The sequence below is a fragment of the Sturnus vulgaris genome, chromosome 1 (genome assembly GCF_052056855.1).
Source record: "Sturnus vulgaris isolate bStuVul1 chromosome 1, bStuVul1.hap1, whole genome shotgun sequence".
In the NCBI taxonomy this organism is placed as follows: Eukaryota; Metazoa; Chordata; class Aves; order Passeriformes; family Sturnidae; genus Sturnus; species Sturnus vulgaris.
The window spans coordinates 103,672,022-103,686,291 of record NC_142243.1 but is presented as its reverse complement, the minus strand read 5'-3'; positions in this window follow the sequence as shown (position 1 = coordinate 103,686,291).

Sequence of the window (14,270 nt, the reverse complement as noted above, 5' to 3'; positions counted from 1 at the left end):
ACAGGTCTAACTTGCTTAAGTATTTCCTGAACTGATCTTTTTTAACTGAGGACACATCTTCCTTGTTCCAAGTTTTGGTTCTGGTCTCTGGGCCTGAGATTCTTGAAAGGCCATTGTTCTTGTAAAGACAGAGGTGATGAAAGCATCTGTCGTTTCCATGCTCTTTGGCACAAGTGCTCCTGTCCCATTCTGCACTTTTTTCCCAGTCTTCCTGTTTTGTTTTCCATACACATGTAGAAGCCCTTGTTGCCTTGAAAATGTCTGGCCTGATTTAATTCCAGGTGGGCTTTTGGCTCTCCTACCTGCATATTCCTAGTAGGTCATGTGTCTGTCCTTCCATCCCCTGTATGCTTTCCTCCTGTGTCTGAATTTAGTCAGAGGCTCCATATTCATCCTCACAGGTCTCCTGGCATTTTTGCCTGGCTTCCAATTCATGGGGATAGACCTCTTAGTCTTAGAGGAGGTGATCTTTGAATAATAATCAGCTTTATTGAACCCCTTTCCTCCAGGGTGTTATCCCATCAGATTCTACAATGCAGACATTTGAAGAAGCAAACATCTGCTCTTCTGAGGACTGATGTGCTTGGTTTTTGCTCTGCTAATACATCTCAGGATCCTAAACTCCAGTATCTCATGCTCACTGCAGCCTAGGTTGCCTTTGACCTTCACATCCTCAACAAGCTCCTTGTTGGTGGTATGAGGTCCCAGAGAGCATCTCTGGTTCCTCCATCACTTGGGTCAGGAAGTCATTGATGCTCTTCAGGAACCTTCTTAATTGTTTTTATCTTGCTGTGTTATTCCTCCTGTAGCTGTTGAGGACCAGGGCTGTAGATTTGGAGCTGCTTCCAGTGTAGAGAACATCATCCACTTCTCTCTGCTCAGGTCTTGTAGCCAATTATCTTGTAGCCAATAACCACTAAAATGTCACCTGTACTTGTCACCTCTTTAGTCTTTACCCTGTAAAAAAATCTCTTCAATGCAGGGTTTCAGTTATCTCACCATTCTCCCTGCTTCCAGAAAGATCATAGCCCTGATCAGCAACATTTCCTGATAAATACCTGTCTTCCCAGGAAAAGCATATGACTTTAGAGAAGCAGCTAAAGGTGAGCAGAGCATTTAGGTTCTCAGGACTGCAGATGAGACATTGAAGATGGGGGAGTACTAAAGTTATCTGAGCTGGATGATTTTTTGCAATGAAAGGAATTTTGGTAATCTCCTGAACTAAGAAGCTGGAGGAGTGATACCTGGTGCTGCACCAATTAAGTGGTTCCATTTTCAAATTCACTTTACACAATAAAGGAAATCAGAAATGGTAACTGAACTTTGCAGATCATTTTGTCTTCTCTCAACTAAGTGGTGAAATGTATCAGTTGGGAATACAGGCTAGAAAACGTGTAACCTTTTTCTCTAGTTTATTCCCTAATGGCAAACAGTTGAGAACTGTGCCCAACTCAAGTGGTGTAGCATGTAGTTGCAGGGGAAGGCCAACAGAGCTGAGAAACTGTTTTGTGCTTGGGTTAAGTAGATTCCTTGCTGCAGGAAACGCCTCAGTTTGCTGTGAAAATGTATGTATAAAAACCCTGTAGTAAAGAAGAGGTAATTGTTCCTTTTTTAGATATTCTGAAACCTTATAGCAAAATCGATGCAATGAAATACTGTGGAGGAAATGTGTGATATCAGTGCTGTATTGTAGAAGTTTCCTTTTGTGATTTACACACCAGAGTGGTAGAAATTGCTGCAAAACACTTGAGCATGTGCTGTGTTTCATGCTTAAGTTTTAAGCAAATGCTTAAGCAACTATGTTGCCTGATGGAAGGTCTTTGATTGATATAAGGAGACAGACTTTGAGAATGGTTTTGGTTGGAAGCGACCATAAAAATAATCTAGTTCTATGTCACAACGTGAGGCAGTGGAGTGCTGCAACCTACTGGAGAAGTGTCCTAAGAAGGACGTCCTCTGGGCACAGGCACGTCCTCTCTCCTGGGTGGAGAGTGATTTCAGCTCTTCTATGAGATCCCTTCTTCGGCTGACACTGGAGGAAGGGACAGGAGCCACGTGTGGTGATCCAAGGCAAAGCTTTATTCTTCTTTTCTTGAAGGAGTCCAGGGACTAACTGGCTCAAGGGGTCTGAGGGAGCAGGGTTGATACAGGAGAGCGAGGGGTCGTTGTAGAGCAGCAAACGAATCATCTGAGGGCTCAGGGGAGGTACAAAGGGGGAAGGGTCAATGGGGTGCAGGCAATTTACATGAAACAGGGAGGCATGCCGGGAGTAACCTTATTGTAACCATTACAAAAGTGCCTAAGGACATTCCCTCCAGGGGAGAGAGATAGACTCTCTTACTGTTAGGCTTTTGGCCTCCACAGTTCTACCCTCCTTTCTGTGGCCTGGAACACCTTTCACTAGAACAGGTTGTGCAGACTTCCATCCAAGCTGGCCTTGAGCACTTCCAGGGATGAGGCACCTATAAATGCTTTGGGCAGCCTGTTCCAGTGTCACATCACCCTGAAAACAAAGAATATCTTCCTAATATCTAATTCAAATCTACTCTCAGTTTGAAGGTATTTCCCCTTGTTCTGCCACTACATCCCCTTGTAAAAAGTCCCTCTCCATCCTTTTTATAGACTCCTTTTGCACACTGGAAGGCTGCTCTATGCTCTAAGGTCACACCAAAACCTCTTTTCCAGGTTGAACAATTCCAGTTCTCTCAGCCTTTCCTCACAGGAGAGGTGCTCCATCCCTGTGGTCAACTTGGTGGCCTCCCCTGGACTCACTCCAACAGATCCATGTCCTTCCTGGGCTGGGGACCCCAGAGCTGGATGCAGCACTGCAGGTGGGGTCTCACCAGAAATAAGCAGAGGGGCGGAATCCCTCTCTGCTGGCCACACTGGCTTGGATGCAGCCCAGGATTCTATTGGCTTTCTGGGCTCCTAGCACACATTGCTGGCTCATGCCCAGTCTCTCATCCAGCAGAATCCCCGAGTCCTTCTTGGCAGGGCTGCTCTCAATTTGTTCCTCTCCCAGTCTCTATCCATACTGGGGGTTATCCTGGCCCAGGGGCAGGACTTTGCCCTGGTCTTGACCCTCATGAGATTCTCATGGGCCCACTTCTCAAGCTTGTCCAGATTCCTCTCCATGGCATCCCATCCTTCAGGTGTGCTGCAAATATTACACGTTCTCCTGTTACAACACTTGAATAGTTTAATCTTTACATAATGAACATCTCAGTCCTTTGACTATGAGTGTTTTCCTTTTGAGTCATAGTCTATTTAATAAGACACTCTCTTGTATAAAATCTATTTTTATGAAAAAGAGTAATTATATGCTGTGTCCTAATTGCTAAATTGTGTTTTTAAAGACATTGAAAAATGATAATTTCACGAACATTTGGCTGAAGAGCAACGAGTTTAAAACATCTGCAGGGTAATCAAGGGGCTAATAATAAATCCACTTTTTCAATCCACTTATTGCCAAAGTAATAATGCTTCTGGAGGAAGCAGGATTTAATATTAAGCAGGATTAACAGTAATCTATAATCTCAGTTCCTGGTGTTCCTTGTATGCCACAAATTAGAACCTCTGTCTGTAGGAAATGAGGAAATGGACATCTGTTATTGTTACTTGTGAATGTAAATAAACATCCTGATTTTTCAGGAATTTGAAGCACAAAAATCAGGTCATTTCAGTGCCAACACACATGGAGACAAATATTTGAGTGGTTTTTGAAAAAGAAACCTCTCCTGAGATTTAAAGAAAAGGTCTGAATTCCTTGTGCTGATGACATTATGAATGCTGTGTACTGAACTAACAACTGTCATTACAGTTTAGTTTTTTTGTAGCTTCATTTTACATGGATGTACTAGTCCTGGTGAAATGGCTTTCCCTTAACCTTAACCTCCCTTACAGCATACCCCATCATAGATTTGTGTACTGCCTTGAATGTTTCTCTTACTTAGAGAACAGATGTAAGAGAAAAAAAAACCTAACTTGATGAATTAGGTTTTGCTAAGTTGAAGGTTTTCCCATGCCGTTTTAATGGAAGCTGTCATCCTTTCTTCATTTTATTAAAGCTGGTTCTCAACATTGCTGTCTTTTTATTTGAGTTAATGTGTCTCCCAGCAACTGAGGTCCATTTGCAGGATAAGGTGTTTGAACATTTAAGGTCTGACTGAACTGTGCTGTTATTAGTTTAAGCCTGAAGAAAGGATTTTTTTTAGCTCATAGGCCGTGTTGTTTCAATGGGCAGCTCTCTCCCTCTGCATCTCACAGTATTGTATGAATTCACTGAAGCTGTGTTTCTGAAAGTCCGATTTAATCACTAATTGTGATTAAACTAGAAATTTACTGCTCTTAGCAGTGGCATGAACCATGGGATTTAGAGTAACAATGTTGACATCGTTGGAGTCATACTTTCTCACTTGATTCTTAACTTTTATGGCTCTCTCACAGTCTTGGAATAAGGCTACTCAGCCGGTGATTTCCTAGCTCCCAACTAGTAACAGCTTCCTTCTCAGTTTGCACTCACTTCCAACTGGACAGTGATGGAATTATTCTGATTTAATGGCTAGTCTCTGTAGGTTTTAAACTACAAAAGCTACATGAAATAAGTACAAAGAAAGCCTTGGTTTATATATAAAATGCAGCTTTTAAGTCTCTAATTTTTATAGTCCAAGGACACTTCTCTGTGGAGCAGTAATTTTCTGGTAGCAGAATTACTCTGAATTCTTTGGTTCAAGTAGTCCTTTTCTTTCTCTAGTTCACTTTGACATCTGCAGTGTACATCTCTGCAACAGACAGCTGGAACTGAAGCCTGCTTCTTTATAAGAGAGCTGTGAGCTGAACAAATAACAATAATTACAGGGTTGGAAAGTTTTGGCTTCTTTGTATAATTTATAAAAGATTTAATTAAGTTTTTCTTCAGCTTGAAGCAAACCACTGCTTCCTTTTAACAACAGCCTCAAGGAAGAAATGGGCTGCTGTCGAGTGTGCAGGGCACCCTGCACCTTCATTATAATGGTGTACTCATGTATCTCTCTTAGAAACTGGGGGATCTGGGCTGGCTACAGAGTCTGAGCCCACAGGAGGCTTTTAGGCAAAATCATGGAATCCCAACTATGGTAATCAAGATGCTGATTACATAGTTTGCCCATTTAAGGTAAATTTTATATAAAATGTAGCACAAATTGAGCAGACACTCCTAAGGTTCCTCAAAGATATACATCTCAATGATTAAATTAAGTGGTTATTTTTGCTTGTGGGTTGTATCGCTAGCTTGTGATGTGATAACAGTTGCATGTTTGATGCTGAGCAGACAGGTGGAAGAATGGATTATTCTCTGAAGACCAGTCCTTAAATCAGAAGACAATGGTTTTCTATGTTGCCCTTCCTGGATGGACATTGCCTTTACTAATACTACGATTTTGTGCCTGAATAAAGATGAATTGATGTTTTATTTTAATTCTGTGAGAATATTTTGGCTATTTCATAGATACATAGATTGGTTCATGTTAGAAGGGACCAATAAAAATCACCTAGTCCAACCCCCCTGCTGTGGGCAGGGACAACTTCACTTGACCAAGTTGCATAGTTAAAAGCTCTTACACCTTGTCCTTTTGCTACAGGCCCTGATAAAAAGCTAATTTCACCTATTTTATAAGTCCTCCTTAAATATTGAAAGACCTAATAATGTCTTCATGGAGCCTTTTCTTCTCCAGGCTAAAGGATTTCAAGCAAAGCAGCACTATTTTATTGTATGTTTGTAGTGAGTTGATCCTGGCTGGATGCCAGCTGCCCACCAAGCAGCTGGGCAGGGGAGAGAAAATGCAGTGAAAGGCTTGTGGGTCAAGGTAAGAGCAGGGAGAGATCAGTCACCAGTTACTGTCACGGGCAAACCAGACTTGACCTGAGGAAGTAAACTGAATTTATTATCAGTGAAAAATCAGAGTCAAATAATGAGAAAAATTAATTTTTTAAGTAACTTCCCCCCTTTCTTCTTCCTGGGTTCAACTTCACTTCTGAATTCTCTACCTCCTCCCATCTAGCAGTACAGGGGAAAGGGGAATAGGGATATATGGAAATACATATTATAAAATTACTGTTGCTTCATGAAATTATTCTCATGATGAAGATAGGGTTGCTGTTCTACTAATCACTAGCAATGTATTAGGAAAAAAAAAAGGCAAAAAGAGCAACTTTTATGTTTTTTCTTTTCAGAGGTATCTGTCAGCTCCTGAGATAAATGGGCATGAAATGTGTAATTTGACCACTGCCTTCAGTATTTTCACACACTGAGCAAAACTGTGCCCCTCTTTTCTAAGGAGGGCAGAGAAGAGAGGGAAGAATGTCCTGCTGGTAGAAGTCCATTAATTCTTCAGCATTGTAACTTGTCATTTTTGTGGTATTATTCAGGAATCTCAAGACAAAACAATGGAGCTTTATAGTGATGGCACTTTTTTAAAAGACTGTCCAAAATGTTGTTTTCTTAGCTGACTTTCATCTACAGCCAGCCTGACAGAAGAGTCAGTGCCTTAAACGATTTTCTTCTATTCTAACATTAATTTGTAGTGCAATTTTTAATTTCAGTCATCACTGCTGTTATTAATTTGTGCTAACTTCAAAGATGACATAGGTGCACTGATGAACATATGCAGTGTCTGTGCACCTGTGCCTGAGTCACAGCTGAAGCCTGCTGTAGAATTTTTCAGTCTCAGCAACTAACTTCATTAGGTTTTGCCTTAAAGATTTTTTTTGCAGGGTGGGGCAGTACACCTTACAACAAACAGAAGAGAAGAAAAAGATTTTTAAAATTATTTGTATTTCTTTTTCCCTCATTGTTCCCTATTTTTCTATAAAATGTTATGCTGAAAGAATGTTTTTCAAGATTCCTTTGTGATTTGATCAGTTCAATTACTGTAACTAAGACTTTTATAGTGAGAATATTTTGGGGAGAAGAACATTTATTAATAAAATACATTTTCCAGCTTCGCAGGAGTTCCTTCAAATTGTAATGCAGAATAACCAGTGCCCATTTCTCTGTTTAACTCAAAATGAATTTCAGTCTTTGCTGGTCATTGCCTTAAATAATCAATTCCTATTGTATGAAACACATTCATTTCATGTGGGAAAATACCATGGATCCTGCAGTACAAATAAGATTTTGATGGGAATATGCATGACAAAACAATGTAAACATTCTGGGTCTTGCAGGCAAAGAATCTTCCATAAATTGTCCACAGTGGGAAAAATATGACATTCTGCTTTCAGATTCAAGGCCAGAGGAAGTTAATGGCACAGAGAACATTACCTCATTGTGCTTTGAGTAGCAATTTCCCCTAAAACTTAATGTCTTAAATCAGATGAATGTGATCTTTCTTCCCTTCTTGAAGATGCATTTCTCTCCAGACAGTATCAGGTTTTGCTTATCATGTTCTTTCTTCTAATAGGCCAATCTCTCAGTTATACACTAAAGTATAGCTTACAAAAAGAAAAATGAATCTTTCACAAGGTCACCTTTCAGCCATTTGGTGTGCTGAACCTCCTATGTGGGTGAACCAAATCCTGATTGATTGAGGGTGCTAATATTGCCCACTTCATCCAGTATAAAGATGGCTGTGCTAAGTGTGGTGGAGAAAAACTGACTCACAGTATGGATTTCTGTACTCAGCTAGTGGAATTAACCACATTTCTCTTTTGCCTAAATGAAAAATGGCATTTGTTCCCTAGAGGAGGTAGTAATTTTTCTTTCTTTCATTAACAAAGCAACCTGGCTAATCTTGACTTTGCACTTACACAATAAAATACTTCTTTTACTTTTGTTACCTTGAAACTATTTTTAGACTTAAGCATGTTAGATCTAAAAACATAATTTGCTTTGATGAACTATGGTGATAACATTTATGTAGACGCCATGACAGGGTTGCTGGTAGATCAATCACTAAGACCAATAAGAGTTTCTGAAACTTAGTCTTGTGCTTTGAGGTGAAAGTTTGTTCTGTAATTTGGCTGGCTTGGCACAGGATTCTACAACTGGCTTGTAATACAGATGTTTTAGATTTCTGAAACTGGACAGAGGAAGAGTTTTAAGTATTTGGATTTGAAGTTCTGATTCCCACATACCTGCTCAGGAGACTCCAAATTTTTATAGAAACCTTTCCTCTTTTTTAACTTTCCCATTTTTCTTGCTTTCCCCACATTTTGCCTCTTCTGTGTCTGACTCCTTGAGAACCCTGATTCAGGAGGTTTACTCAGACTAAGTTGAGAAGAGTAAGTATAGTCTAAAAGAGTATTTTTTTTTTAGAGTTTTTTCATTGCCATCACTTTCTGCAAGGAGAAAGCACAGCATGAGAGCTCGGATAACACTCAGGCAGAACATGTTCATATTTGTACTACAAAATTTACATAACTCCAGCTGAAATACAAACTCCCTTTTAGACATTGGAATCAGAAAGTAGGGACTAAGAGAGTAGCTCAAATTAGCATGAACATTTACTTACTAGTTAAATAAGCAATAAAAGAATTTCCCAGCTCCTTGTTTACCCTATGCTTAATAAATTGTGAGAATTGAATTAGAACAAATTGCTTATTAACAAGCAACAGCTTTGTCAGGGGGACGTGTTGTCATGAACTACCAGAATGAGGTATAGATGTCTATAAAAATGTCAGGTCCAAGTTGAAGCCAGAGCTTAGAGATTAGCTTATAATCACTTTTGTATTATACAGTGAATAGTTTTTACAAGTAAATGACATGCCATTCAGTCTTGCTGTAATTAAAGAATGCTAATGAGACGTGCCAGGCAGTGCTCTGATGGGCAATTACACCAATTTGTAAAATGATGTATGGCAGGCAGCAGAATGAATGCAGGGTGGACATTCAGACCACCAGCAAGAGCTCAGGAGTCTGGGAAATCCTGAGCTAGTACAAATACATGAATAAATAAATGAATTCTGATATCAATTGGTATGCTGATAGAGACAGAGAAAAGTGACTCAGCAAAGGCTTTGTGTGGTGTTGCACACAAAAATATTTCGGCTTTCCTGTCAAGATGACTGATTTAGCCAGAAAAGAATTTGTAAGGAGCAACAGGGCTACTCTGTAGTGTTTTAGCACTGTCAGAAAATCACTTAAAAGCCATTTGATTCAGCTGTAACTGCCAGTTGTTGGCTTTTATGCCTATAAAATCACATTTTTTTCTGCTTGTACCATAAAGCAAGAAACACTTTTTTATAGCATAACATCTTGTTCTGCCTGTAGCTGTTGTTATTTCATTGCTAAGTCCAGGTTGGTTCGTGTCTTGCTGTCCTATTCCTGTGCATCAATTGCTTTCATATACAGAGCTGATCTGATAGTGTGTCTCTAAAATTTCCTCTTACTTTGCTACAGTGAGTTTCTCTCAGATCCAATTCTCCATGGAATATAATTGCAGCATGCCTTTGCTGTCATTATCCCAAGGCCATCGGTTTCTGACTTAGTTCTTTGGACAGGGCCTGTACAGATTCAGGCCAAGAGAGCCATTCTTCAGCCCAAACTTTGTAGCTTTTGACCAGAGTGTTCCTTGAATTAAAAAGTGCTGGCAAACCATGTTCTCTCTTGGTAGAAATAGGAGCAGAGTGGGAAAATGAAAAATGAAGTCACCAAAAATTTATTTAATGCTTTCACAAAATTTTATTTTCAATCCTCCTCAAAGTCTTTTCATTTGTTTCCAGAGGCCAGAAAAGAGGAAATGATCAGTAACTTTAAATGATATTTTGGTTTGAATTATGATTTATTAATCGATTCAGTTGATGAACATTTTATTAAATGAAGAACATAAGATATTTATAATTTTTAGTCTGATTGGAAAAAATAAATCCAGGAGAAGTGCTTCATGGAGCACAAGCTACTTTGTCTGCAGCTGAAGCTTATATGCAGATCTCCAGCTGGTCACTGAAAAGTGGAGTAACTGCAGCAGGGCAGTCTTTTCTGGCTGCAGGCTCGCTGGTACTTGGAAAGAAAATCCCTTATTTAGGCAAGACATTCTCAAATGACAGACGTGAAGGTAGCATGATCATATTGAAATGAGGGGAGAGGGTGTTTCCTTAATATTTAGTATGTGACATTTTCTGTAGTCTCAGGCTTAAAGGCAGCACTTCCCATGCCAGGTAGTGACAACCATGAGGTGAAATAAATGTGCTCTGTGTCATGGTTGTGCCTGGTACTCAGCACTGTGGAAAATTGTGGTCAAGCTACAGTTTTACAGAGGGAAGCCTGTATGTATTTTTGCAGTAGATCTATGCCAATATAGAAGTCCATTTGTTTGCATTTCTGACAGTATTACGTTTGTCAACAACTTACTTTTCCCGAAGTTTGTGAGCCCATTTAAGCTTGAGTCCCCTCACACTTGCTGAAGACTTTTGTTTAGCACATGCTATTGAGATGAAAAGCCACATGAAACGAAGACCAAGCTTCAGACTGACCTACCCTGCTGTCAAAGGGAGTTTTCCAACGATGTTCTATAACTTGCCCCTATTTTGCTATGCAGGAGAACCTGGATATATCCACATTGTGTGCATTACACCTGATTCCAAAGTAAAAACATACACTTTGGAAAGCTCATTTTATACTGTTAGCTGTCTTCTTTTAGAAGTCAGTTGATCCCTTGCCTTTCTATTGCTAGAAACCAGATGATACCTCTGCACTTGGAAAGTGTTTTCATAAATCATGTGGGAGTTTCAGGCAAATTCAGAAGCAGAATTTGCCAGGAGCTCTAATTCACAGACAAACCCATTAGTGACACAGACAAATTACAGTCTGACAGAGGAAAGTAAGTCTGGCATAAAATAACAGATATTTCCTTAATCACATCAGAACGCTGATGCAACTAGAAGGACACAATAACAACATGTTGTAGGTTTTATTAGTAGAAGACATACATGGCTGTTGCAGCCCTTAAAATCATGCTCAATATATCTTTAAATTCTGTTTCTTGCATTAACCATTTGCATTTGGTGATACAGTTATTTTTGGGGATCCTAATTACTTGAAAACCTTTAATCATTTTTCAAGTGTAAGTGATCAGGGTGGTCCATGTATCATATAGCCTCTGTTCTGGAGAATATTTAACTCAAAAGGCTTCAGAGCCTCACATTTGGAGTTTTCCCTTTCGCTTTCATAGCAACAGGAACACTGTGAGTACTGTATGTTTAGGCCGTGTATATCTATTGAATTGCATTGTGAGTACAGTAGTTTTAAATGTAATAATGTAAAGACTCTTTAATGCAAGAACCCTCTATCTTCTTTAATACCTCTCTTCAGCTCCCATAATAGCAGGGGCTGGAATTTCCAAGGAGACTACAGAGAGCTAGGGTGTGCCTTTGATTCAAAAGAAAGGGAGATTTTTTCATCCCTAGCCTTTATAGGCTCCTTTTAAGACTTTAACTTCTGACTGTTTTCAGTAGGGTCCAGGGTGGAAAATACTGTAAAAAGAGTGAAGTTTTGTTACAGACCTCTGGGAAGCAGGAGTAGATGGCAATTGGGACTCATTGTATGCTGTGTTTAGAGGAGTCACTGCCCTTTCCAGTTTCTGATGCTACCAAAGAAACACTTGTGAAACACTGATGCAATCAAGACTTCTTGTGCTGGAGGTGGCTATTTTTGGTACTCTCAGTGTGTTTAGCTTGTTAGTGGAGCCATTATACCGTCTTTCAGGAAGGAGGCTTACAGTCTAAGAAAGTGGTTTGTAACTGTGTTCTTTTTTATTTTATCAGATTGCACAATTAGTTCACAGTTCAGCTTGTTCCTTGGTGTTGATTTTGCCCAGATGGGATGTAATCAGAATGCAGGCTCATCACATGGTCGTATTAATTCTGAGGAGCCTGGTGGTTACGCAGATGTGAATCTTGAACAGGTGATTTGTCCTCTTTTGATACTCGTCTTTGTCCCTTTGCTGAGTGGTATCACATGTGTGAAGATTTGTGGAGATAAAACTAGTGATGCTTATCTTGGGAGCACCAGGATGTTTCAGGGGGTGTCAGAATAGAATGTATTCTTTTTACTCAGTCCTCCCTTTGTTGGCCCAACAACAGGGCCAGGTTTCCTCATAGCATCCTTTCATCGGAGTTCCACACTGCTCAAATCCAATTCTCCTAGGACAGGGGAATTTTTTTCTTGTGTCTAAAACCACTAAGCAATCCAGAGCACTAACTGGTATAGCACACTTTTCCAAGACTGTATATTAAATGAGGGAGAAAAGGTGCTTTGTGACCTGTGTGTAGCTTTGCAAGGTGCTAATGCCCATCCTAGTAAAATCTAGGCACTCTATTATTCACACAAATTATTATTTTTAGTGGGCTTTTTTTAAAAAAAATTGAAAGTATGTGTTTTATGATGCTGACTACATCAAATGCAGAGTTTTAGACATCTGCAGTCTCACTCTTAAAACTGAAGCAATGCTGAGGAATAGCTTTAAAAGTATAGCTGTCCCTTGCTACCAGAAGGAGGAAAGAGAAAGCCCTGGTACAAGGTCTGGCTGGGATGGAGTTCATATCAGCCTGAATGGTGACAGAGAAAGGTGGACAAATGATTAATGGAATTAAGGTGTACTAAAACCTAATAGTTAATTTTTTCTTAAAGGTAGAAATCCAGTGTCTGGTTGTACAATTAAGCTGTGGTACTTAAGCATTATAATATATATTGTAGTTTGGATGATTGTATTTTCCAAGTACAGTATTGTAATACTTTAAGCAATCTAAATAATTTTACTATAATTGCTCTTCTACACAGGCTGAACTCCGAGAGCATTATCTTGCTATTTATTACAGAAGAGTTGGTTGCAATGCCCAGTGGGCTTACAATCAGCATACATGCCAAAAAAAGAGATGGAATAACACAAAGAATACCTAGACAAATCAGTACTGCTGAAGTCTACAGGAATCCTGGAGGAATCAAATATGGAAAGTATTTGTACAGGGTCTTGCTGGGCGTGACAGATTGGTAGAGAGAAGACTCTTGGCCCAGTGTGAGAAGTATGACACTGATTGTGTGGCTGATTATGATTAGGTTTATTGCTTATACAGTATCTAAGTATTGCCAGTGCAGTATCTAATACAAGCAGGTCTAGAGGATTATAATATGAACAGGTTTGGCCAGAAATGTACAGTTTTGCAGTCTTTGGCCTTGCAGAATATACAAACAAAGCACCTAAGGAGCTACTTTAGGATTTTATCTCTGTATGTGATCAGACATCAGAACTTTTACTCATCCATATAAAACTGAGTGTTCTCTATCTTTAGGCTGGATGAATCCCTGTCAAGGGAAGTATCCACCAGAAGCTGCCAGCAGCCTTGGGAGACCAGTTTGCCCAGTTGTCCCAGTGTCCAGTATCACTTTATAATCTTTTGCAGGCAGATGTGTACCAAAGTCAATCACCATAGCTCCTCCATTTCTGAAATGTATTAATTATGCAACCATACAAACAGTTCCTTCTGCAATTCCCACCTGATATTCTTATCTTGGGATGAATCAGAGTGCTCATCAGAGACAGCAAGGGGATGTGTGTGTGTGTGTGTGTATAGAACAAACAAAAAGACATGATTGTCTTTGGTTGCTTGTCACACTGGGATGGAGCTCATACCAGTGAAGCTGTACTTTAAATTTGTGACAAAACCAGTGCTGATAATACACCATCGTTTTGGCCACTGCTGACCAAATTTTTCTTTCCAAACCACTCCTGTAAAGGCCAGTAGGCTGGGGATAGGCAAGAGATGTGAGGGAGCACTGCTGGTCCAGCTGACCCCAGCTGACTAAAGGGATGTCCCATACCACATGAAGTCAAGCTCAGCAGTAAAAGCTGGAGGAAAGGAGGAACAAAGGAAGATATTTGTGGTTGTCCTGATTGTTATGGTGCTTGTTTTCCCAAATAATCATTGTGGGTGCTGGGATCCACCTTTCCTGTAACAGGCTGAACATCTGGCTGCCAATGGAAAGTGGTTAATGAAGTATTTTTCTTTGCCTGTGTGCAACACTTTTGCTTTTCTTGTTAAAATGTCTTTATCTTGATCCATCAGTCTTCCAACCTTCCTGATATTTGATTCAGATATCACAACGGGGAATGTAGGGCAAATGTCAGGCTGGGTTTTTGGTTGATAGTCCAGCCCAACCCACCATGGTACAACAAAGCTGAATTTTAAGAAGCTACTAATTTTAGAAATTATGTTTTAAGGCACCTTACTAAAACTAATAGTAACAGATCTGATTTTTTTGGCAGTCCTTGAAAATCAGATCCCTCTTAAAATCCTGC